General features: G+C 42.5%; 1 protein-coding gene and 1 pseudogene across 2 annotated transcripts in view; both read left to right on the forward strand.

Annotated features, from left to right (window-relative positions):
- Positions 1 to 27,544, forward strand: part of LOC132002552 (phospholipid-transporting ATPase IB) — a 606,778-nt gene that overhangs the window by 337,341 nt on the left and 241,893 nt on the right. The gene's annotated exons all lie outside the window — the stretch shown is intronic.
- Positions 22,322 to 22,439, forward strand: LOC132003030 (U6 spliceosomal RNA; annotated as a pseudogene).

Here is a 27,544-nt window from a genome sequence, read left to right on the forward strand (position 1 = left end):
TCAGTGACTGTTGGTAAAGTTTGTAATTAGCACATGTGTGCGTGTGTGAAAGTGTGTGCCTGAAACTTGTTCAATTAGTTGTGACTGCATTCCCCCAGGGAGGGGACTGCTGTTAGTACTACCCCCAGAAAAACTGTCTTTCCGGATGCAAAATGTCACTTCATTTCGGACCCTGTCCTGTATGGGCTCTTCCTGGTGCATTCCTATACCCTCCATGCTGACCTTACACAAGATTTCAGTTGCTTTGAGTCACCCTTACAGGACAGCGCCCTTGAGTTGCTTCTGTTGGTTCCGCCATGCTCTTCCTCATTTCTTCTTTCTGTGTTAAGACGATAAGCATATTCACTTATTACCTTGTAAGGCAAGGAGGAGACTGCTTTGATTTCTGTTCTGTTCTCTCACTCTCCTCTTGCCTCTTGGTTCCTCTGTCCTACAGAGAACTGGAAAGGAAAGGGGTGAGATGCCCACAGCGTGGACAGACCAGGCACTGTGGAGGTGGCTTTCATGTGTTCTCCTTTGACCCTAATTAGCAATCCCAGGCTAATGATATTCCCACAGAGCTGGAGTAAGTACTTTGCTGTTTTACACGTAGACAGTTTAGGATCAGAATTCAGGTCTGAATCCAATTTACTGTATCGTTACTTGGAGTCTGTTGTGACACCTGGATCTTTTTCTTGGTTTGACTTTATTATTACTGTTATTATTGTTATCGCCCTAGCAAGGCTTGGATGAAATGGTCCTGTCCTACACTTGTTTGGCTTGTTTTATCCAATTTGTTTCTTCCCCTTTGCTTTTTGAGGACTTTGTTAAACTTAAAATGGTAGAATTGGTGATAAAAGATCTACAAGAGATAGGTACTCATCCTACTCTGGCACTTCATAAATACGAGGAAGGGAAAATTGTTCAAGATGCTAATAATGGCAATGGGAAGGAAAATGTTAAATTTGGTGACTTTTGTCCCTGAGTCTAAAATGCTCATGGGCGTAGTGTCAAAAGGGAATGCAGTATATAGGTACTTCATTGTTTTTGTCTGCCTACATCTAACTTAATTTATTAGAAAGTGAAAATCAAGATTAAGGCAGATTTGTCTTCAACTTCATCAGATTGCTGGTAGTTTTGAAGAACAAAAGGGAATCATGGTTTGCAAGTGTCAGCTGTGTGTCAGGATTACCTGCTATTATACTGCTCTTCTCTGCTTTTACTGCTGCTGTTTAAAATGTAATAAACTTGTGAAAGAGGGCTCATGTAGTAGCTTCTGCCCTTCTCAGAATTTATAGCCTCTGCTGGTACACTACCTCGCTACCTTGCAGACTCGTAAGTGGTACCCAGTGCTTATTTCTCCTTAAGGGCTGAGCTCTTTTACTTGGTTCTATGTTCTTACTTTGCAGTTTTTCAGGCTTAATAGACCTAATGCGAATGCTGTAAAGAAGGCCAACTGTCGACTCCCTGCTCAATTTCCCGATCTGGGAAAAGCTTACTATGTAAGGTGAGATTTGAGGAGTTCTTGGATTTTTATTGTTTAATTGGTTAAAGTCATAACTGTTAAAATATTGTCCAGTTGGATTCTCGTACTTAGGATTTTCCATATCTTCTTTCCAGACATTTCTGGCTATGGAGCACTTTTTATTTGGAGGGACCCCTGTCCAGTTTTGTATTTTCATTTCTCTGGGTAAAGGTACTAAGTCCTCAAGAGCCAATATAAAATATTTATAGCATCACCTGGGTAGTTAATGGAATATCCCTGTGGGGGTAACCAAATTCACAAAAAGTAGCATAAAAAATGGAGGGACATGTGGCAGAATCTCACACATGACACACATGCACACAAGAAATGGGGCTAATTGGGTGACTCATACAAAGGTGTCACAGACAACTATGAAAACACATTGTTATGTGTACAGCTACCAACTCATCCTTTCTCCTCAGAGTATACCACAGAACTCTATCTATATCTGAAACTTGGTTTCAGTTATATCAGAGGCTGTGAAAATCTTAGGCTCTGAAAATAAAAGTGATTGGTTTGTGGGTGACAACATAAAACTGGAAATTAGACTTTCTTCATAGGTGGGCAGCATATCCTCCCAGCTCTGCTGTCCTTGAGAGATCCCCAGAGCTGTGTTCTGCTTCTCTGGGCTCCTGGCTTTTCTCCTACCAGCTTCCTTCCCTTCCCTCTCTGCTCATGTAACTCAGCCATCCTGCTCTATCTCCCTCGTGTCAGGATAAAACCAAGTTTTTCTCTTCCAAGCCCAAAGAGCTGAGCTTTTCCAAGAGGAAAGAAACCCCTTCTCCCAATCACTGGGATTAGAGGAAAGAAGCAACTCCCTCCTCCCCACTGCACCCCAAAATAGTGTTTGGAAGTGGAAGTGCTGATGGTCCTTTGCTGGCTGTTCCTTCCAATGTCATGGCGGCAGTAAGCAGCATTGCATGATGGGAAAGCATCTCAGAAAGCAACTCAGATGTGGTGGTGGCCACACAGTGATTCTGTCATTAGCCACCCACAGTACACTGAACAAACTGTTCACACTTCAGGCCCCCATTTCCTGTTTTTAGGATCAGAGGAATCGTCTACATGAGCTCCAAGGTATTGTTTGTTGTTGTTTCAAAAGTCTAGATTTGTTTTAAATTTTAATACCTAAGATAAATAAATGAAATGTCTCCTGAATTTGTTTTTTAATATGTCATTCATGGCCAAGAATACTGACTGATGTAAATGAATCATTTAAAGAAGTGTTATTTTATTTTCTATGGGACTATATTTTACTTGAAATGTTTTATTTTTCATTGTGTCCTTTCAATGGATACCAGTGTGTCTATGAGCTGAGTTGTTCTAACAAACTAAGTGATAACAGAATGGATATTGTGTTTTATGAATCAATCAGTCAGGCCTCAAAGGGATAAAAATTGTGAAAAAATACATAATTTATTCCAGTAAAAGGAGTAACTTATGACAGGAAAAATATACCCTGTATTATTGTATTATGCTGATTTGTCCCACAGGTGTGAAGAAACCAGGAAAGCATAAACATTTGGAAGTTATTGAAAATTTATTGAAAATGTAGTACAAAATTTCCACCCTTCTTTGTTCCCATCCCAAATGTAGAATTATTGTAGTTGGCTTGGTTTTTCTTCTATCTCAGAGGTGTAATTTTCCCACATGTGAAAATATTGAATGGTTTGGATCTATGAAAACTAGTATACATGCCTTTATGATGAAATACGGACAGTGGGAGATGTGTGTCATGGAAGGCTTCAGTGCCTAATAAGGAAATAATCGGACTAACAGCAGGTGTTTTGATTAACAGAGAAGTTATTTTATAGCATAATAAAGAATGGCATGAAAGATTATATTACCCAGAAAACCAAGATGAATTTTGGTGGGGGTGGGTAGAAATTTCTTCCTCCCCACCCCTGTAAAAGTAATATATATTGTTGAATTTGGAGAAAAAAAAAAAAAAGAAATACAAGTTGCTAATGTTGTCACCATTCTCAAACAACTACTGTTATTTCCATGTGACACTTATTGTTTGCATGTGCCTATATGTGCATGCATGTGCTTTATTTCTCATTATGTACTCTGTGTGTATCATGCATTTTTCACAAAGTCAATTAGGTCATTTTTCACAACATGAAATAGGTCATAAATGGCAAGTGGAGACTGGAAAACCGAGGGCAGGAGGGCTCCAAACATTTACTCTTTCCATGAGGAAACTTTACTTTTTAATTCATGCTAGTTCAGTAGGTTTTTGTTCCGTTCTTCATACTTTGTCAGTTTTACTGACATACTTACTGGATTTTAGTAGTTTTTTTCTAAGGGTACGGTGTATAGTAGTTGTGGGTGTTGAGTCACTTAATCTATTTTATCCATGGGCCCATTAAAAAAAAAAAAATCAGTTGTGGTCCAGAGAAGTAGCTTGAGAATTTATCTATTCTGTCTCCTTTCTTCAGCTACCACTGCCCAGATGCTCTCTGTTTAAGGACCTCCTGACAGTAAAATTGTAAACCACAAATAGTGTTTAATACCCTTTGATGTCAGCAAATTATTCCTTCTACCTAATTTCAATACCTTATGGCACAGCTTAACCCCTTTCCCTTTTGATTTTTCTCCATTGGAGATGGGGAGCAGCTGGTTACCTCTTTTGTAACACTGCCTTTTCCCAATGAAGAAACAAGCTCAAGTTACCCTCTAACTTTCTTTTCACATTAAATTTCTTCTTTTAGTCCTCTTTTACCATGACAGGCTTGCTATGAAGACCACAAACAGAGCCCCCAACATGTGGTGCACATTCAGAAGTGAAGTTTGTTGGATAAACTTCAGTATTGGTTGTGAGTTGCTGTGTACATGGAGCATCACCTTCCTTCCTAATTCTCTTCTTCCCATCCTGGTCCCCATTTCTGTTCCTGGTTAGTACAACTTGGAAAGGCCTCTGAGTCTAGCTGGGACTAGGAACCAGGACCGTTGCTGAAATAACACTTGGAAAACCTATCTGTGAGGACTCGATGAAGTTCTTAGCCAAGGGCTTTTCCCCATCTCTAGTCTGTGCCTGTAGGATCGGAAGTGGGGAGTAAACTGAACATAAGCCATTAGGGAGTATAGGTTTGTCTCTTTTCCAGCTGGTACTCATGTAGTACTTTGCTGTTTACAGAGCATGTTGGGGTCTTCACAAACATTTACTGAGCACCTACTATATGCTACCAGTGGGTGAGATACGGGAGCCTCAGGGTTGTTTAAAGCTCCTACCCTTAGAGAGTTCATAGCCCAGTTGAGGGGACAGAAGTAACAAATCATCATGAGCCATTGTGATAAGCTTTTTAACAGAGGTCAGACCAAGGTGCAGCATTGGCAGAAAGGAACGAGTGATTGGTCTTTTCTGATGGTCAAGGGAGACTTGAGAAAAGGTGGTTGACCAGAGTTCTAGCATACCACCTAAAATAGAATTCCATTTACTGAGTTATGTGGTTCCATCCCCCAACTAAAAGGTGAGTTTCAGATCTCCCCTCTTGGAAATCCTAGGTTGCTGGTGGTTGGCTAGCTAGAATGTTGGACATGATGGGAGACCCAAGTTTACAAGTACCTGAAGAGTTAGGGGCCATGTCTTAGAGGACACCGCATGAGAAATAAAAGCTGGAAAATTTTAAGTTAGGAAGATAACTGATGAAAGGGGGAGGATGAATGAGAGGAGGTGAGGGAGGAGAGCAAGAAAAACAGGAAACATTTGCAGCCTTCCAAGGAGGAGCAGATGGTAGCCTGGGCGATGGCTAGACAACAGTGGGCTCGGGTCCAGGCTAGGGATTTTGAGAGCAGGAGCAAGGATGGCCTAACTGTCACAAATGGATGTAGTTAAAGAAGTCCCCTTTGGGGGTACACCCCACATTTCCAGAATGTGGGTCCTGTTTCCATGAGCTCTGAGTGCAACATGGGGGTGAGATGCTGATAGGTGGAGTCGTCACTTTGGAGACACTTGGAGAGTGGCCTGTGAAACATGGCCTGTAGGATGAGCTGGAGTCACAAATACAGCTGTGACTGTGGACACGACCTACACTAAGGGCTGGCTGTGAAGGGCCAGACTATAAATATCCCAGGCTTCACGATCTCTCCACATCTCAGTTCGATTGTCGCACAAAAGCAGCCTTGGACCACATGGGTAGCTGTGTTCCAGTACAACTTCGTTACAAGAATGGGCAGTGGGCTGGATTTGACCCATGGGTCTTCTGACCCCTGGTCTAGATGGTTCTCAACATGGAGACTGTAGTCAGTCATAGGAGTAGATCAGAGTGTACACTGTGTGGATATGCCAGACCTAGATCCGCAGGGATTGCAGACCAATAAGTGTAAAAGAAGACGAACCAAAAAATGGGATTCCCATCAAGGCAAAGTCGGGAGAGATTCTCAGTGTTAGAGGTGTGCGTCAAAATCCGCTGAGATAACCTAAGTGCTGGGGCAGTGATGTGGTGTCCAGCAGGCAGGAGGGAAGTTTTGGTGGGTATAGGGGCAAAACCACTTTGATGAGTGAATGAAGTATGAGCAAGTAAGGACATGGGTTTTACCCCACATTGAAATATGAGGAAAACAGACTTTCGTAAAGGTAAGGGAGATTACTTAAGCCTGAGACAAAACTCACACTCAGAAATTTGCATCTTGTGCTTGTGTGTAGTTTTTAAAAACTATGCCCACCCAGGCTTGAGCCAGGTCTCTTGGTCATCTTGTAAAATCCCAAGTTAAGAGAATCCTTTCTGGTTTGACCAAGAAGAATGAGTTAGCTGTTGGTCTACCAGTATGCAGGTAGAACCTCCCTTCTAGAAGTAACCTACTGCAGATTCTGCCCCTAGGGACCATAATGTTCATTTGCAGAGACCAGACAACACTTTCCCTAAATAACGGTACCACTTGCTAAGTCTGAAGGATGTGTCCTCCTCTGGGCCAAGAGCATCAGGAGTGCTAGCTCATTTAATCTGTGCATCAGCCCTCTGATTTCAGAAGTATTGTTTCCATCTTAGCCATGAGAAAAGCCGAGTAGCGTCCAAGATGACCTCCCCACCCGGCCCCGGCCCAGAGTAAGTGGCAGGCTGGGCTTTAAACTCCCATAGCCTATAGATTTCTCACAAGTAGAGGGGCACTGGCTCCAAATCTGGGACACGGGTGTGATGTCCCTATTGCCTTTTCTGAGATGATGGTCTCTGCCTCCTCCTCCCCCATCTCTTTTTCCGATAGGGGCTATGGTTTAATCTTTAGGAAGGTTGCAGGGCTGTGGAATTTTGCTATATCCTGTATTTCCATTCTGAGGTCTACCACCATGGCTGGGCATGAGAACTTAGCCAGTAGTAAATGATAAAAATGTGTTGTGTTGGGAGGAAGGTGGGGAGGCAGAGGGTGTGGGTGTTGGGGGAGGACACAAATAGGAAGGAGAAGGGATTTGTGGTGAAGGGTGGAGAGGGGGCCAGGCCTGGGGGGCCCCTTGAATGTGTCTGTGTACCCTAAACACATCTGTTTTTAGCTGGCTTGCTTCTGCTAACAGTTTCTCAATTTACATATGTAAGAACTACAGGCAGAAAGACTGGAATCAGGAGCTCATGGCACTTGGATCCCTGCCAGCTTTTATTTCAAGCTGACAACTTTCTGGATGTAATACAAGATTTATAGTTGTTTGTTTCTCCTAATGAGGTGGCAAGATAAGGCTGCATCTGTTACAGCTGTTCAGCACAGGATATGTGAATACTGGTTTCCTTTTTAAAAAGAAACATGAAAACACAAAACTTACAAAGTCTACAACTTGTGTAAATGAGCGAACTGGTAATTGGGCTCATCATGGCAAGTAGACTTGTCTTACCTGCCTGGTGAGCACGGGAGGGAAAGAGAGTGGCACGTAGTGAGTAAAAACTCTCCCTTTTTCTCTCGAACTTCTGGAGGTCATGCACATCATGCACGTAAGGAGGGGAAGGAAATCATCCGGATTTCTCTCTGATGTCTGAGTGATCCCTTCCTGGCCAGAGCCTAAATTCGGGAGTGCCCGCCCTCCTCAGTGCTTGCTACCATGGGTCCCTAGTATTAAGGTGCTTGCTACCATGGGTCTCTAGCTTTAGGGGCGCACTGGGAGCAGCTGCTGCTTGCCCAACAGAGGCTCTTACCACATCCCTGCTGACTCCTCCTTTATCCTGAATGGAGCTTCTTGACTTTGTGCATTCACTTGCAAGAGAAATTCTTTTCTCCCTCAGTCAAATTATATTGAGATGGGAACAGAAAGGTTTAAAGAGTGAAACCTACGGCTGTTTTAACTTCTTGCTCTCTAGCTAGGTAAACTGAGAGATGAAAACAGCCTTTGTATAGAGTGGAAGGAGGTTTTCTCTTTCTTATTTTTTTACAGTACTTTTTGACCCTATTCCACTACAAAATAAGTCCAGCTTGGCTTGGAGAAGAGCCACACAGATGGAAAATAGTAGAGAGACAGTAAATAAAATGTATCCTAAATGGCAGGGTTACCACTTGTAGCTTGATGTTATTGGGATTTGTAAGCTGTATCCCATTTTATTTTAGGAGAAATAAACTTATGTTAATGAAGTTGGCAGATGATCCCAAATCAGAGGAGATTTCAAAAACCTGGAAGGACAGAAATATTATAATTATACCTTTAGGAGATTAAAAATATGAGCAGGAAATAACAAAATGAGATACAGCTTGGGAAATGCACACTCAGCGCAACTGGGGAAAAATAATGTGAAATGCAGAATCCAAGTGAACAGAAGACATGCATAGTAAAATGCCAAAGAATAGCAATCTTTGGAAGTATCCACTGGACCCCCACGTTACATGACAATGAAAGGACCATTAGGGACCACCTATGTTGCTCATCCTCAATAAAGAGATGGCTTGTTTGGTGGAGAAGACACACAGCAGTGTTTGTTTTGGTTTCCATAATTTCACTATTAAAGAGCTGAGGAGACCAGAAGGCGGCCATTGGTAGAAAGTGACAAGCACCAGGAAGGATGGGGGTGTAACAGCAGAAGAGAGGAAGGTCTGAATTGATCCTATGATAGTGGGGTCCATCAATAGAGATGCACCTCAGGGAAATATAGGAGACAATATCAGGTTGAAGATCCAAGAGGGAGGCAGGAGAAGCTGTAGATCGCTTCACTGTGGGGCTTGGTGGAGGGGGTGGTCATTGTAATACCCACAAAAAGGATTAGGGTAGGCAAGTCCAGGTTGGCAGGAAAGACAGTGAGTCTCCTATTTGTTGCTAAGCAGAAGCTAAAGAGAGGTTCAGCCATAGGGGTTTCTAGTTACACAAATACCTGTATAGTCCAACTGGATTAATCTGTAATCTAACTTGGGGTGTCAGTTATTGATATAAAATATCAGGTAATTATATCACATAGAAGTTTAGATTTTTTTCCTAGAAGGCCAAGAAATGTGAGAATCTCAGACCCCTTGGCCAAAACAAGAAAGCCAATCTTTAAGTATTCCTTCCTGTGCATAAGACTGTGTTTCACCTTTCTTAAATATAGCTATCTTAAATCCATTTTAAAAAGCAGACATTTACCAACACATACAGTTTTTCAGAACTTCCATAAGAAAATAACTTAAGAATAAAATGAGTTCTCGTGTTTTAGTTTGTCACATTATTTTAGTTAGTTAGTTTAGTTTAGTTTAGTTTTGTCTGAAAAATCAACTGATTCCAAGAAAATCATGGAAATTTGGATGAGTACTGGATGTAAATTCAACATTCTAAGAATGCTGATAATGTGTGAAGTTGAAATCAGATTGTTGGTTAGTGTCTCAAAATATTAGGAGTGATGCTCTCCCTTGGTAGTAATCAGCAGTTAATGAGCAGAGTATCCAGAATAGAAGTGTCCCTGAGATAGCTGAGACATACTCTCAAGCAAAATTTTAGTTCTTAAATGTAAAAGCTTAGGAAAATTTAATTATTGATTCAACTAAAATGCAACTTTTATGAAATGAGAGCTCAATGTCATGACACGTTCAGGAAGGGCACTAGACCCAGGACTCAAGAGAATTGTGTTCGGAGGCTGGATCTGCCTCCTTGGCTGTGAGAGCTTTGACAAGGCTCTGGAGATGCCTGAACCTGAGTCCACCATACCTGAGGGCAGGTGCCTGCCTTCCTCTCATTCTTTGTTGTAGACATTCAGGAGGTCTGGATGATTATCAACAGAAATCCCAGCAACCTTTCTTAGAGGCATTTCTAAGAGTCACATTGCTTGACGTACATATGAGGTATAGGAGATGAGCTACCCATGTAAAATACATTGTTAATGTCCACAGTGACCATGTGACTAAAGAAGATAACAAAGAGGGACATTTGGTATTGTTGGTATTTCAACACCAGATAGTTGCCTGACAAGGTAGGGACTAATTTGACTTACTTGAATCCCCCTGACTTTTTTTTATTGGTGGTGAATCTTTTGGACATTCACTCTGGGAATATGAAGCGGGACCTCATAGCCCGGGATTTTGAGAGCAGGTAGAAGAAGCAGTGGTTTGGAAGTGACCTTTGGAGGTTTAAGAGAAGGCCACTTCTGTCCTTCTCAATCTCAAAGATCTGGAAGGTGGGGCGAGGTGTAGTGCACACAAGAGTTGGGGGTCTTTTCTGGGGGAATCAGTTTCCATTTTGGGAGGTAGAAGATTTCTGAAGAGGTGTAAGATGTAGGGGTGTTATGAGTTGAATTGTCTCTCTTATCCAATAGGACTCCCTTTTTATAAAGGAGAGACTTGAACCCAGGCACACAGGGAAAACACCATGTAAAGATGAAGGGAGAAATTGGGGTTAAGTTTTCTGCAAGCCACGGAATGCCACAGATTGCTACCATACACCACCAGGAGCCAAGAGAGAGGCATGGAAGAGGTTGTCCCTCACAGTCCTCAAAAGGAAACAACCCAGCCCTTGACCTAAGTAAAACTTCTAGCCTCCAGAACTGTGAGATAATACATTGCTCTGTTTTAAGCCAGTTTATGGGATTTTGTGGTGGCAGCCCCAGGAGAATAATACGAAAGGAGATGGTGTCACAAGGGAGAAATTCTGGTAAGATTCTAGCAGAGTGGCGGATGGTCCAGTCATAGGAAAGGAAGCTCAGAGAATAAGCTTGATACACAGGAGATAATGGGACTTGCTCCCACTGTGGGTGGCCACAGAATCTGGGAACATTGCTTTGCTCCTACATACAGAATTTACCAGTCACATTTTTCATTTGTAATGGTGGAAGTTGCATCAGGTTCTGGCAGATGTGGGACTGGAAAAGCTTAAAGAAACATCAGACAAATGTGTCTTGAGGTGTCAAGCAGCACCACTGAAAGAGCTCTGCAGTGATTTGTTCTGAAGCTTTCAGCAAGCCGATCAATTTCATCCCCTTCACCTGTTGCGGAGTTTTTCTGAACCTTAGCGAGAATGCTAATTAGTTATGAAAACCTGTATTGATGAATGAGGTGAAGGTCCTCTGAGGAGCATGTACACCATCAGTTAACGGTTGATTTATTCGTTGATGGAATGTCCTTGGAAAGCATATTGCAGGTTATAAGGCAAGTCTTTGAAATGTTGTAGGATGTAAGTTAATCCTGTGACTACATCTATTACTTATGATAGAAGAAGTATATACTGTCTTTTATAGTATACCAGAAGCTTTTAAAGTCATTACTTATCTTCTATTGTGGGTCTGGTTTAGTAATTTTTGTAAACCAACATCCCCCAGTATGTGCCCTGATCCTATGAAAGGGAAAAGACTGCAGTCCGTTCACCCCAAGTCTGAATTTTCTTGGGCAGCTGCCCAATTCTTTCCGGTTCCTTGGCTTATAAACCGCTATGACTGTAATAGATGTGATTTAGCCCTGAAGCTGGAGGCAGACTATTTTTCTTCATTCTCATCCGTTTTCATCCGTAGTAAAATAAACGGTAATACTTGCATTCGCCCTTCTGCTTCTCTTTCCTGCCTCCCTTAGATGTATGCATCAGCCAAATATGCAGGTCTGTGGGGTCACAGATGCTAGTAGGAAATGCACGCTGTATGTACAAATGTGTTTTTGGACATTTCATTTAGACTGCACTTTCCTTGGCCCTTTTGAAAGGACTAAGATGGAGGAAGGGCAGGACTTCACTTTTACACACAGGGTTCCATAGTTTGAGATTATGAGATCACTTCAGTTCCGTCAGTGATATTAACAATTAGGAGGTTAATAGCAAGCTGATAATTACACTGAGAATCCAGATGGCATTAGTGATCCCAACCCACGTGTGTCCTTATATATGTGACCTTGATTAGAAATCTCAAAAGCCACTGTGACTGTGAGTAACCTGCCCCAGACAGTGTTTGTAATAACTGGCTCCTTACAAAGCATGCTGTAAAACCAAAAGTGAGTTCATCCCAAGGGGTATACTGGAGTTTTCTTATCTTTGCTAGATTGCGTTTTCAGAGGAAAGAACCTTAGTTTTTTGTTTTTTTTAAATACAGTCCCATGTCTTGCAGACAATACAGAGGGAAATCATTAAGTCAGAGAAAGACAAATACTGTGTGATACCACTTATACATGGAATCTGAGAAAGCCGAACTCCTAGAATAAGAGACCAAAATGGCAGTGACCAGCAGTTGGGGAGGAGGGGGAAGGGGAGGTGTTGGTCAGAGAAGAGAAACTTGCAATTGTAAGATGAATAAGTTCTGGGGATCTAATGTACAGCATGGTCATCAGAGCTAATGGTATTGTGTTAGAGACTTGAAAGTTGCCCAGAGAGGAGATCTGCACCATTCCCTCCACAGAAAAGCCAGCAATTATGTGACATGAGGCAGTTGTTAGCTAACACTGTGGTGGTAATCATTTTGCAGTGTATCATTGTACCAAATCAGCATTTGTCTGCCTTACACTTACTCAGTGTTACATGAACACCCTTGGAGAAAGCTGTAGTGCTTTTCTGGTCATGTTATACGATCGAGAAGAGTATGTATCTGTAGGATAGCGCTAGGGTAAGGGACCCACCAGTTCAGATTTGGCTTGTGAACTGTAGGGATTAGGTGGGAGGGATGATAGTATATAATTCACTTCCCCCCTTATTCTCCTGAGGCTGATGACGAGCCATGTGCGTTATGCTGCAAGCTGACTGACGTCAGTGGGAAGTGTCATGCTCAGTGACAGGGAAGCCAGCCTAGAATTTAAAGCAAATTGTCCATTTAACTTATCTTTATTTATATCCTGTTTTGGTTCTAAAAAATGGACAGGAGGTGCTTGAATTTGATCTAGCATCATTTTCAGGAATGTCTCACAAGGACTTAGAATATCTCATTTGCTTCTTCTAAGTCCATCTCTGCTCTGAGCTCCGCTTCCGCCCTGTGACTGAGTATGGAATTTTCCTATGACTGGGCGTGTGCTGGGGTGCTTTCACATAGAAGTAAATATGAATTCAGCCAAGATAGAGTTGATAAAAGATAGGGCAGTGGGTCCTATTTAAAGAATGAAGTGACTGTCATGTGAATTAAATAAGTGCCAGGATTAATTTCTAGGCACTAGTAGAACTTTTAAAAATAAGATTGTTTTTAAGCAAACAAATACACACCTGAGTTTCATCCTCTAGTTCGGTTTCCTAGGTTTATTTAGGGTGTGTGTGTGTGTGTGTGTTGTGTGTGTGTGCACACATGCTTGCTAAAAAGGATATTTTAGTAAGAGAGAAATAGTGTAAGAATAGACTTGCCCAGCTTTGACAGAATGCCAAGCATAAGGCTGACTAAATCCTATGTTTGTGCCCTGTATTGTTTTCACCATACTCTGGGTACCTTAGGGGAATGACTTCTCATTCCTCTGCTGTGAACCTTTGTAAAAATGCCATTCAGTACCAAAGAGGATCCTCCAGAGCAAATATTCTTCAGAAAAGACTTTAAAATCCAGATAGTGCAATTCGTATTCCTCACTTTTTCAGCTGAAATTGGCGTGCTTAACGGCATGCTCAATGAACTAATGGTAAAAGCCCACTCAAGACTAAAATCCCCAAAACAAACAACTTCAGTGATAACAAGGAAGACTTGTACAGAGCATTCAGGCTGTAGAGATTTGCATACTGACATAGACTTGACACAGAATGGGTGACAGGGTCTGGGCATCTCTCTTGGTTATTTAACCTGGAAAATAAGAAGAGGGCATATGAAGCCATTGAAAGAATTTGAAGTTGGACTAGGGTGTTTTCACAATCCCTTTTTGTGCACATAATTATCTCTTTTTAAAGAAAAGTATTTGAGGTCACTTAGTATACCATAGTTGCTCAAATATTTGTGAAATTTCATTATAGTTAGAAGAAAATTAAGCCAGGCTGAGTCTATAATGCTCCCTGCTCACTTGTTGGAGATTCTGATGATCACGTACTGAGAGGGAGCTTTCCTAGCACATTCTCTCTCCTGGACAGATGATAGATCTGCCCCACAACAGTAGCAAAGCGTTTCTTCAATAGCTAAAAATCTGACCATTCCAGCTGAAGACTATTTAGAGAGAAGTACATTTAAGACTGGGCTGTATAAACAGGTTCAAGGGAAAGCCTTTTTTTTTTTTTTTTTTTTTTTTTTACATCCAGAGTTAAAATCACTGTGGAAAAGTTCACATGTATTTCTTAATTCTATACTTCAGCATTGTGGTATCATCTCCAGCTTTTCTGCCTGTGTTTTCAAAATACCCCTGTGACCAGAGCTGCTTAGATAGGATGTGTTTAGTTCCAGCCGGGGGAATCCCAGAGCCCACAGAGGACCATGTTCCATCTGGGCTATGCTCCTCTACTTCCTCTGTAAAATGAGATCCTTCTTCCTTGTGCTTCCTGATCTCACCCAGGAGTTTTTCAAGTAGTTTTTGACAAGGGAGGATGTTACCATCTTTGAGAAGACTTAGAATGGTAGTTTTTGTGTTTCTGTACACATATATGAGATCAGAAATGGGGATCAGTAGAAACTTATATTCACTTCAACTACAACGCATTTATTCTCTCCATTAGTAGTAATAAGGGATCAGAGCCCATCAGAGCCAGAGCATCTGAGTAGGAAAACATGTCTAGTTGTGTGTGCTCTTTGGGCTCCTATATCTCTGTAAGAAGGAAAGAACTGTGGGAAGGTCAGTAAAAGAGTCAGCTTTCAGGTTTGTATTTCCAAATTTTGTGGTGTTTCCACATAAGAGTTTAAAAACACGAAGGGATTCAATTTTAATTTTTCGGCAGACATAGTAAAGGGTATCATAATGTCTTCCACATACCAGAGAACCTTCACCGAACAATCTTTGCCCTGAAGGCTGCCTGCATAGGAGCCCTTATGATAGGGTGAGATCTGTGTGAAAACGGAGGAGGCAAGCCCCAGACGTCGAGGGGGAATTTAGCCACAAGGGGTTGCATTCTAAGGAGAGGGACTGCTCTGCAAATAATCTAGCATAGACTGGTGTGGAGTATATGGAAGGGAGGTAATATGATAGAGTTTAAAGATTTATGCTTTATGTATTACTATGCCATTTAATCATAAAATCCTGTAAGGCATTCACCGTCATCCCCATTTTATAAATTAAGAAAGGGAAGTAAGGAGTAGCGCCCAAACACACCAGTAAATTCGTTAAGGTAATATTGAAGTCGCTAAGAAGTGTTCCTTGGGGATCTAAAATTAGAAAATTGTGGCTTTTCAGCAAGATGACGGTTTTAGCTGGCCTAGCTCAGTTATTTTGCTACAAGTATCTAAATTAGTTTTGTTTCTGACAAGGAGAGTCATTGGATTCTAAAAACTTGATTTAGCTAATTCAGAAAATCTGAGGGTTAACTGTAAACATATTCATTGTTCATAGTGATTTGAGCATTAATTTGGTTTAAATTTCAATTAAAAGAGTTAAGTAGAGATACATTTGTACTATATTTTGGCTCTGTTTTCCAAACAGTGTATAATAAATAGTATGGAACACTGTGAATGGACTAAATAATATAAATTAAGAAAATCTCATAGTAGGGAAATTATTTTTCCACAAGAGGAGGTGATGAGATTCTCCCCTGTGCTATTTCACGGGGAAGATTTTTTCAGCAGACTCCTCAGAGTTCCACCAAATGGTTTTGAAGTTTCTGAAGAACTGACCTGATTTTTCTCCTCACTACACATCTGAACTTTCTTAGGCTTTTGGAACTTTTTTCTGTTTTCAATGTTATATAAACTCTTCGGTTTGACCATTGAATGAAATGTTATGACATTGAAAGGGGAAAAAATCCTATAAGCATTAATCAATGTAAGAGATTTGTTGCTTTTTCATTCGACCCCAACCGGCTTTCATCCTGACATACACCATCCTGGAGGCATCGGCTGCTTGTTTAATTGTTAAGTACAGAACGTGGTTTGATCTCTTTCTTGTGCTTTCAGTCCTGGTAAATTAATCAAAAGAAGTTACTGCTCTGCTGGGCATTAGCCTGGGTTTAGATGTTTCTGCTTCAGGGCCTGTTCATCAACGAAAATGCTTTTAAGCCCCAAATGGAGAGTAAACAGTATCGTTGCGGCCGCTTTGAGCTGAGCCATTACTTGTGACCCGCTTACATTTGGGAAGGGGCCTGTTTGTATTAGCAGCTATTCTGGTTTGGGTCGTAACATTTTCAGAATGTTTCTTCTTCCTCTTTTTATTTTAACGTTCTCAGCATTTACAAAGAGCCACCCCTACCATCGCCACCACACATACATCCCATAGGCACTTCCATCTCCAAGTGTGGAAATCGGAATGTGGAAACCCAGTCGGGTCCTATGCCCAAATTTCTGTGAAGTCTGAAATCTCAACTATGTGGAGTAACTGGTGTTTGTTGTTAGAGGACAATGGAATGATAATGCCCACGAGATGGACGTTCTAAGAGCAGTTCTTATGGACAGGAAACTAGATTCGTTTCCGTGAGTTAGCAGTTGACTTTCTTATTATCACTGGTGCTGTTTGTGCCACATGTTTAACAAAAGGAAACAGTCTTCGCCTCCTAGGAAGTAGTTCCTTGAGAAAGACGGACACATAAACGGTCGTTTCAGGGGCATGAGGTGGAGTGTGCTGATTAAGGGATTTACCAGGGACTCCAGGACGTAGAGGAGACTGGCGGGCGAGCTTGGGTTGGTGGGGTTGGTGGGGTTGGTGGAGACCTCTCCCAAGGCGGAGGGGACACTGACGCCGGTCTGCGAAATGGAGTAGAAGTTAGCGGAGGGAGGAGCTAGGGGACTGAAGGAGCAACTTGGTCAGGAGGAGAAGCAGGGCGGCCGGACGGTGGGTGGGTAGGGGATGGGATGTGGGCTTTGTCAGGGAGGAAGAAGCCTCATTAGACACAACGCTCTCAGAGTCCATTTCAGTTACATGTCTTTAGCAGCTTCGTCGAGGTATAATGTAGAAATAAAAACGGCCCATGCTTAATGTGTACAATTTGATATTTGGACAAATGCAAGCACCCATGAAACCTTCACTGCAAAGTAATGGACATATACCCATCACCTTCCAAAGTGTGATTGGGAAGCTTCTGGAATGGTGATATACTCTACTTAGACTCATTCCTAGAGGGGGATCCTCAGGAATTCAAGAAAGTACAGTAGGAAGAGTGGCCTTCTGAGTAGGGCAAGGCTGCTGTGTAGACAATAGTGGAGGGCAACAAACCCACGGGGTTTCAGCAGATTTTCTTTAAAAATGAAAAGGAAATTAAAACAGGAAGTTTGGGTCATTATTGAGAAGAATGAATTACTTGAGATAACTGTAATACTGTCTCATGATCAGTGATATCTGAGTTTACTTTAAAAATAATTATTTGTGTGTCAAGAGTTCCTACTTGTATAGAAAATTTCTATCTTGAAAGAGATGCTCTGGAAAAACATAGAAGTCCTTTTGGGATTACATTGGTAGTTCCGTAAAGTAACATGGAAGCACTGTATCTGTTTTTGAAGCCTGAGAATTTGCTGTTCTATTTGTGCAGGGTCTGAAATTAAAGTGAGCTTTGGGCCTGTGTCACAGTGTCCTGGAAAACTGAGAGAGGCTCAGGGGCATGTGCACAAGGGTGCTGGTGAGCTCACAACCAGCACTGCTGTCTTCAGGGCACAAACTCCACATTTTCCTGATGAAACGTAGCCTACTGCCTATGTGTGATTGATTTGGGGGGGGGGGGAGGTTCCCGAGTCTCTTACAACCGTTTCCATATTTATTTGGAGGGAACTAAGTTAATCCCACCCCCTTGGCTTATTTTGAATTCAGCCTCATCAGCCAATGTTTAGTGAGGCTGAGACTATAGGGAAGAGATGGTGCCTGGAATGGGAGGCATAGAGGCAGGGTGTCAAGAAACATCAGCCTCTTGTTTTGCGGGACTTTTCCATGTGTTTTGGTATTTAGAACGTGGAGCCTAATTCTGTGAGCCTGTAGATGTCCTACCGTGTAACACAACCCAAATGGCTATGCTCAAGGGCAAAGGTGACCATGAAGGTTTTAAGGAGGAGTCCAATTGAGTAAGGTCTCAAAGGGTATTTAATCGGCTTTTGTTTTTAAGAACTTACTTGCTTTGTCCTGATAATAGTAGTACCTATTTTCCATGTGAAACACAGAGAACAAAAGGGAAGGAATAATTCGCCTAAATCTGTGCTTGTCAGAAGCAAACACTTTCTCAGTCGTTTTCTTCTGCACTTCTATCTCGGCATGTCCACGTGTCTCCTTCCTGGCTGTCCCAAACTGACGCCGCTGGGCGTACAGTCTCTCCGCCTGCTGTCTTCGTTTGGTGGTACACCATGGACATATGTCCCTGTTCCGCGGGACACATTTTAGGTCTATGGCGTTCTTGACGGTATGGTACTTAGGGACGGTGCTCTCAGGGCTGTCGGTGACCCAGCACTGCGTCTACTGACCCGTCTACTTTCTTATCAGATGTTCTTGCAGTTGATTGCCCGTTCAGAAGCTACGAACAGTCCTGTCTAGGCGTGTTGGTAGTAGGGTAGGGTGCTTATTGACCCACACGTCGACTTGTGTATTTCTGTTGTATTTAGTTTTTGACAAATTCTGTTCAAGCTCTTCCCTTCTCCTGGGCTGTCCTTTGGCCGGTTTGGCCCACCATCTCCTCCCTTTCCTCTCAGCACTAGCACAGAGGAAGACAGCTACAGTTTTCTGTTTTGTTTCGCTTTTGTTTTTGTTTTGTTGTGTTTTTGTTTGTGGGTTTGTGTTTTGCGGACTCGCCAGCCTCCAGTGTGTCTTCAGCTGCTCGCTCGGGTTCTGGCAATTTTCCCCTGAAGTTCAGCTGGCTGGAGTGGTGTAGACAGGACTTAGTGCTCTTATTGGAACAGCCGGTATTGGCCCCAGCATGTTTAAGAACACCGTATAGGCAAAAAAGCAGGTAAATCTGGGAAGGGGCATCCCAAGCAGACCTGGAGTATGCCCACTGGGACTTACAGCCTGAGTGAAAATGCCTAGGTCCCATAGCTGGTCCCATAGCTGGTCCCATAGCTGCCTTTGGCTCAACCCGCACGCACATCCAGAAAACCATCTTTAGCTTGAGCTGGCGGCTGAATAGCCGCCCAGATCAGTGCTGATTCATAGGAGTGTTGGCCAGACACTCTGGTTGTGTGGTTATTTACTTCCCCTTCCCTTTGATGAAAACAGTGCTCTGCCTTCTAGAGCCGTGTGTCGCTGTAAATTTGGAGACTCATCCTAGTGGGGGAAAAGGGTGCACAAATATTCTCTGAGTGCCAGCCATGGGCCAGTATTGAGGTGAACATTGGGGTATATTGCAAAACAGTGAGTGCAGTGCTGTCCTTTGTCGGCGGAGCACAGAGAAAAACTTATCCTCAGCATGGACGGATGGAGGATGGACTCCCCATGTCTGTGATGATGTTTCCCAGCTTCTGTCTTAGAGACATGTTGTCATGAGACCTGGCAGCGCCCTGAGTCTCGTGGGATAACGTTCTGGAGAGAAGCAGCTCCCTGAGTGTGGGAAGGGTCTCCTTTGCCACTGTGCTTGGTGGGTGGGTGTACACACACACCAAAAAAAAAAAAAAAAAAAAAGGAGAGAGAGAGAAGCACCACGTGTGTCAAAACTTGGCCCTCAGAGTTAAAGAAAAGTCTGCTTCCTTAGTTGACAGAGCATCTGGAAGAAATAGAGAATGGCTATTTCCTAATGACCATTAAAGTGTATTAAGCCAGCCTTCACGCATACTTTTCTCTCCTTCATTCACTCAAGGATTTGAAAAAAGAAATCACTCCCCTTGCACTTAGCCTCATGTGTGTCTGACTTGTTCCAAGAGCTGTTAGGCACACCGCTGACACCATCTGACTCCGTCAAGATTGAGAGCCCCCCTGCATCAGGTGCTATAGCACCTCAAAAGCATCAGGCTATCCTTACAAATCTAACTTAATTGCCCGATGCATTTACATTGGTTAGCTAGTTTGCTACAGTCGATGTAGCTGGATTATTCAATACATTTTCCTTTGTGCTATTAATGACCTGAACTTCATTACCTGCCAATAAAGAGTTCCAGAATGTGCAAAGAAAGCTGACAAAGAGCATTGGTGGTTTATTCAACTAACTGGCCTGGCGTCTGCTTTTCTACTGCTCGGATTATCGGAGAGCAAGTCAAACAGAACACATTCAGTGCTGTGCTCCCTGCCCAGACCCAGCAGACTGTTATCTTTCCAGGAAGCAGTGGCTTTCTGTTTGCTTCTTTGGAAAGTTTTAAATATTTCAAATGGAAGAAACCCTATGTGACTTTTTTGAGCTTTTACTAATCTGATTTAATGGCTTGTATATATAGCTAGCTTCATAAAAGTCAGCCAAAACTTCTTTTCAATAATATTGAAAATATTTTTCTTTGAGTAAAAATTAATATCTTAAATTTTAAAAGAACTTTACCTAGATTTTTGGAGCTCACATAAAGTCCCAGGTAAGTAGAGTGTCCTGAAGAATTGTCTGATGTCCAAAAGTAGGCAGAGATGTCTTATCTTTAAAATTTGTTCAGAACAGATATAAACAAGTTCAGGTTTTAGTTTAACTTTTTTTAAATAATATTTAATCATCCTTTTAGAGATAAAGTGCTTTTTAGATTTTATTTTTTACTATAGCAACACATCATCTGTGATGTGAAAGAATACATAATGACAAAGTTCATTGGGATTTTTAGGTTAACTGAAATTGGTCATCTGCTGGAGGGGGTAGTTTTGGTTTTTCTTTAAGATTTTATTTATTTGTTTGACACAGAGAGAGAGCACAAACAGGGGGAGCAGAAGAGGGAGAAGCAGACTCCCCTCTGAGCAGGACCCCTGGGATCATGACCTGGGGTTCATTCTGTGTTTGACTTATTCATTGGTGTTATTTTGCATAGTTAGGCTTGCTTGAAATTTGTCTTTTACCAATTCTGTCCATTTTCTTTGGGAAGAGTAAAATGGATTATGGACTTCTATTTTATTAATTGTATCCCTATTGAGTTATTTACTGTTTCATTTCACTTCGAGAGACAAGAGTAAGAGGAAAAACTATTTCTCATACACAAACGAGAAAGAATTGTGCTTCCATGTTTGTTGATCATGGGGAGATCATGCTTATGGCAGCTGCACATTTTTTGGTGTTTGTAATGTGTTCTAATGAACAGCTGACCTGATATTAGGGTATGACGACAGACTAAGCTAATTACACAGTTCTAACCATTCAAGCAAAACTCTGATATTATTACAATTCCATCTGCAGAGGCAGGCTTTCCCCACTTTAACTCCCAATTTCGCTCAGGGACAAAGCTTCTAAGAGAGGTGTGCTGACCATTGTTTGTTCTTTGTTCCCACTCGTTTGCTGTTCCAGACCTCCATGTGCTCCATTTCCCTCACAGCATCTAGCAGAACTGCTTCTATTATTCTTGCAATGTGATCCGTGGAGGGAAACTTAGCAGCCGCCATGATGTGCCAAGCACTTTGTTGGATGCATGACCAATTAAAAACGGAAGACGTAATCTTACCCTGCAAGAACTCACAGTCTTACTTGTGTTTTCATACATTCATATTCAGTATGTATGAATGTTAGTGTGAATTAGTATGCAATTTCGTGGGTTGGTATATAAAGAAATTATGTAAAGTTCTACATGAAAGCAGTCTGATGCAGGACTTTGAGGGAGTGTGGGACACACAAGGCAAAATTTTCTTCTCTGCTGTCTCTTGTTCCAGAAACCCTAGGAGGCCCTGAAGCCAGGAACTTGGGGGAGGACCTTCTTAGCCAGGACTAGCATGGAGCCTGGATGGTGATGAGGGGTGGTGGTCACTTAATCTGAGTCGAGTAGAAGCCAAGACATGGATTTTTCCCCCATCTTTCAGAATGCTTGCTCACCTTTAGTGTGCATTTGGTCTCCATGAGGCATGTGGCAATGGGGACAGTCACAAGTCAAAAGCGAGAACAGAGACTGAGGATCAGGTAACTTTGTGGGCCTCCCATAGGGCTGGGCATAGCTGATCCCTTGCATGTGCCCTGGCCCCCAGCCTGGGCTGCCCCAGCAGCAGAACAAGGTGGAGCTGGTGTTTGCACAGTAGCCTCCAGTGGAGCTGGGTGGCTGAGCAGGCAGACCTGAGGTGAGACAGCTGTGGTTAGGTCCTGTTGTGGCCACTTGTTAGGTTACATGACCTTGGACACACTGTGTCAACCACTCTGAGCTTAGTTTTCTCGCCCTTGAGTTGGTCAGGGTGATGCTCCTGACTTCTCAGAGTTGCACTGAGGATTAAATCAGCCAGTGTGTGGAGGGCACGTAGCTCTGTTACTGATGAATAAGTAGTGTGTGTTAAATTGGCACTTGCTGCTGCTCCTTTTTTACTATTATTATTTTTGTAAAATAACAAAATATTGCTTTTGCTTTCAACTTAAGAGGTTAAGTTTGAATGCTCACTTTGGCAGCACATATACTAAAATTGGAAGAATACATGGAAAATACAGGGAAGATCAGCATGGTTCCTGCACAAGGATGATATACAAATTTATGAAACATTTCATTTTTTCTAAAGAAAGCAGTATAGGTTCTAGAGCTTAAGAAACATTAGAAACCCTCGGCGTTGGTCACAGAGGCAAGAGCCCAGAACCAGGGAGGTTGTCTATATGAGTGGAGGCAAGGATGCTAGTTCTGCCCTATCTGTGGATTTCTCTCACATGAAGCATTCCCCACCATCCCTCCTGAATGTTCCTCTGATCACACGTGGTCATTACCTGAGCTCTATCCTCCCTCCTCCACAGCCTGAACACAGAGCACACCAAAAACCTGAAAGAGAACCGGCTCTCCGTGGGATGAGGAAGGGGGTGGGGGGCTGTTGTAAGAAGGGTAAGGTTTTCTAAGCAACCCACAGGATCCTAAAGGCTTTCCCCACATGTAGGTTGGGGTCACCTTGGACCTGAGGTAATAGAATCTGGGTGTAGGCCATAGGATTCAGAGGGAAGAAAGCAAAAACAAAACAACAACAACAACAACAAAAACAAAAAGCTTCATTGGGCACAGTGCATGCTTTTATCACCTGGGTATCCCTGGAGCCCAAAGGAAGATCTGGCGTGCACTTGTCACTTTGCCTTGGAAACGGGGTCACTAAGTGGGTGACAGGTCATTTTGTTACGTTGTCTGAAAAATTCTAACACCGAAGGTATCATTGTTTTAGATTCTATCTAGAGTATAGCAATTCAACTTAATGAGATACTATGCATTTGTGTGTGAGAAATAGAAAAAGAGGATATTCATTCTAACTTTGCTTGCTATAACACTGCTGTAGCCTCTCCTAACACATTCCCTTAGTTGAGGCTCCGTTTGGTTGATGACTCCCATTGTCAACGGCGAGGTGGATATAACTGCAAGATTTAGGCATGGCTCACCTTCTGCATTGTATTTCTTGACTGTCACATCTGAAGTTTCTTGGTTGGAGCTTTCTTCATTCTGAACTCCCCTTTTGTAGCCCTAATGCAAGCAGGCCTGTATGTAGCTAGCTCTGGTTCTGATCTCCTCACTGTCTCAGCGTCAGGCTCTCTGCCCGGACAGCAGTGTGGTCTTGCTCACTTGTCCACTGCAGCTGCCAGCCAAGGTGAACAGGGCAGGTGCTGGTAGCACCGACCCCGCCTATCAAACCACATAAATGGCAAGCTTGATTTCTAGGTGTGGTATCTACTGTTTATGGGAGGTGGTAACCTGATTAATCTGATTGGCATATTAATTTACTCTGAAAAGTGTAGCTACCAGGTGGACTTGAAAGTTGGGATTTGGGCTTCTCTGAACAGGCGTTATAATAAACAAATGCTTTAATCCACCTTTTTCTTTGATCAAAACTGAAAGATGATCATTACTCCTTTAGTATTATAAGTATATTCTTGAGGGTGATGTGAGAACAATTAAAATTAAGAAGGAGGACCCAAGGAGAACTGTGTTTGAAGTCCAGAGCAATCGCTTAAAAATGGGCAGCTCAACAGATATTTGTTTGTTAACAATTGTATTTGGTGCTACAGGTTTTAAAGATGAGTAAAAGAAATCCCTAAGACCAGGTAGCTAATAGCCTAATTATGGAGACAGAAATACACAGCCAGCAATATTTCAGACCAGACTCTGTCCAAAGAAGTGCTATTATGATAGTCTTAATCAATTAGAAGAGCAAATTACAAAGTAAGCTTGCAGTAGATTAAGTTGACTACTCTTACACTTAGCTGTTCTGATTGATTATTTCTGTGGGTGCTCAGTGTCTTGGGGCTCGTGTTCTGTCTTTACACAGACCTTCCTGTGGACGGTCACTGTGCCCACCCTTGCACCAGCCCCACCACCAGACCCGCCAGCCCCTCCTGCCTGATGTCCGTCAGTCTTTCTCTGTCACTGCCCAGGATTTTAGCAGATGTAGAGAACCAGTAGGAGTCATTCTCATGTTATGCTTTGGCAATGGTAGAATACTGCTGCTTCCCCAACCCCAACCCCGATAGACTTTATTTTTTAGAACTGTTTTAGGTCACAGCAAAATTGAGTAGAAGGTACAGAGATTTTACAACACAGGCAGAGCCTTCCCCACTCCACTATCAACATCCACTCTCTGCCCCCGACACTGTACATTTGTTACAATCGATGAACCTACATGTCACTCGGACTCCATAGTTCACATTAGAGTTCACTCTTGGTGTATATTCTATGGGTTCAGAAAAATGTAACTCCAGAAAAGCATTATCATTTCCTGCTATTGAGATCAAGGATTAGTGGCTTATTATCCAGAGGCTTTAGGTTTGAGAAGGGGTATACGATTGGAAGAAAGAACTCTGTATAACTTCTCTGCATTTCCACCCAACAAATTCCACTCTCGATTTTTTCCGATTTGAGAGAGTGGGTGCACACGGCATCTGTCACTGCTGTCCCTGTGGCTCTCTAGGGCTCTGGGTTGCTTGGATCAGGCCCCAGCTGAAGGTCAAGAGGCAGATAGGCTGCCCCACTTTTTCCAGAGTACAGGTAGTTACAGTTTGGCTTACTTATTGGACTGGTAATCAGGTGACCTTTACAACAGGTGAGGGGCAGGTCTAATTAAAATCATTCTGTTAAGCGTCTTAGTCGTCATTTATTTTCAGTCGTGCATGAGCTCATGATCCCTAGTCCTGAAGGAGCCATAAGCTTGCTCTGAAATGTCAAAACTCAAAGCCTTCTCAGGTTTCCTCTCAGTTCTATTTCCTATTCCCACCGTCCCCACAGCAGAGGCCAGGCACGCTGTTTTGAAATACTAGTGAAATTTGCAGTGGAGAACAATAAATGTATGTTAACTCCAAGGAAGGCAGACACTCCTAAGAGAGTTTGGGGGGCTTTAATAAAGCATTTCAAGGAAGCAGAGTATCGAATTAATGCTTTTTGTGCTAAAAACATTAAGGTATTTAAATGTGTTATTCTAATCCCTGTTTCAGCCTGGGAACAGAAGGATCTAATATCTTTTATTTAAATCTCAGCCTTCCTAGGGGCGCCTGGGTGGCTCAGTGGGTTAAGCCGCTGCCTTCGGCTCAGGTCATGATCTCAGGGTCCTGGGATCGAGTCCCGCATCGGGCTCTCTGCTCAGTGGGGAGCCTGCTTCCCTCTCTCTCTCTCTCTGCCTGCCTCTCCGACTACTTGTGATTTCTCTCTGTCAAATAAATAAATAAAATCTTTAAAAAAAAAAAAAAATAAATAAATCTCAGCCTTCCTAGTCTGGGCCCTTCTTTTCAGCCTAGGACAGGAAGAAACAGACTATAGCCAGTTGACTTCAGTGAATATAAACCCGTATGTAATTCACAACATACGACCTATTAAATTTTTACATCAAATGTGTTTGCCCAGATCTTCATATATTCTATATCATTTAGTGGAGATGTTAGGTTTCCAGAAGCTAGATTCCTGTAGGAGCGCCACTCTAATTGTTCTGTTTCCTGGGTATGCAATAAAATTGTCATGGACACAAGTACAGATGCATAAATTCTGCGCCCCCAAGCAGGGGATACTTATTTCAAAGTGAGCCCTTTCTGGTTGTGGAGTAAACTGATCTCGGGCAGACAGGGTGTCCTCCCTTTCTCAGAGAGCCACTCTGAAAGCCTCAGCTGCGCGGGTAGCATTTACCGCCAAAGCGCGGGCGGGATCAGGTTATAAGGTTTTTGTTCGGTGAATGAAGAATATCAAGTTCCCTCACAGCTCATGACTGTGCAATGGCTGGTCTCTGCCTCCTATGCTGGACAGAAGAGAAGACTCACAGAACGGTGAAGGCAGTCACCAGTCAAATAGTAATTAAGATGAGTGATAAATATAGAGCCTCATCCCCAAATTGGTCGTTCGGGTTTATTCCCTGCCCTCCTCCACCCCTGACCAGAATTCTTGTTTGTTGAGAAGTTTTTTGGATTTTGAAATCAAGATTTAGGGGCCATATACGTGTGACTTTGGATGACTAGTGTCTAGTCTAAAATTATTCATATTTAAATCTTGGATAATGCATTCCACATAAAAGTGTAGAATACTTGGATTAAGACACTGGCAAGGTTGTTTTTCAAGGTTTGATACTAAAACATAGGAGAATCGAGACCACATTTTGTGCAGTATGTGTGTGTGTGAGTGTGTGTAACACTGAGATCATCAGTGACCCCTTAAGACTGTAGTATTAAATTGGGTGAGTCCAGTGAACCTTTGAAACAACAAGGAAATTATTACTAGCAATTGTTAGTGTATTGTTATAGTGGCCAATTTATACAAATAGTATTTTTAAAAAGCTCTCACACTCTGTCGCTTCCAGCCCGCCTAGCTGCCCCTCCGTTCCCCTCCCCCTTTTTGACAGAGTGTGAAGGAGAGCTTATCTCCTCCTTCGGAAAGCTGAGGTCTCTTTTGCAGGGGGGAAACATTTAAGCTTAGTATTTTTGAAAAAAATGAATCCTTACGCGATGTTGAAAATAATCTTTTTGCTTTTAGGATGCTATGGAAGTTTTCAGCTTTCTGCAATTTGAATTTAATATATACTCAAACAGATGTGTTCAATTCCTAAAATGACTGTGGAATTCCACCACCAAGATACAAAGCAGGAGGACGGCACAGCTACTGGTTCCCCATCCCTCACCTGGCACAGTCAGACATGTCACATCGTGCCAGGAGCGTAACCCAAGGGAGCTTCACGCAGGGAATGTTATCAGAACATCCCCAAATAAGCAATGTGTCAGGACATATGGGCTCTTCAGTTAGCTGCTAAGTAGCTCTTGGGGTTTACTGCCCGTATTTCTCAAGGGTGGCTGGACCGCATCAGGGTTCTGAGCTGTATCACCAATAGTGAGATCTAGGTCCTCCTTTCACTCAGCCAGCAAATTACATGCTCATTCTGCTAGGCACTGTGTTGAAAAGTTACTGCTAGTGCAAAGGTTTGTGATAGAAGGTGATAGAGGACTGAAATCATGGTACGAGGTGCAAATATGTGGGGAGGCACTTAAATATAAAGACTTTGTTTGGATGATTTCTTTCCCCTACGTCCCTGAGACCATTTGAGAAGACTTGGCAAGCCAGTGTGTGCTAAGCCCTCGAAGTGCTTATGCACAACGATATTCAGGAGCTAACTGTTAGATTATTGTAGTCAAAGCATGAGGATCGAATGAGGCAGGGGAAAGCAGCC

This window comes from Mustela nigripes, chromosome 15 (genome assembly GCF_022355385.1).
Source record: "Mustela nigripes isolate SB6536 chromosome 15, MUSNIG.SB6536, whole genome shotgun sequence".
Classification (NCBI taxonomy): Eukaryota; Metazoa; Chordata; class Mammalia; order Carnivora; family Mustelidae; genus Mustela; species Mustela nigripes.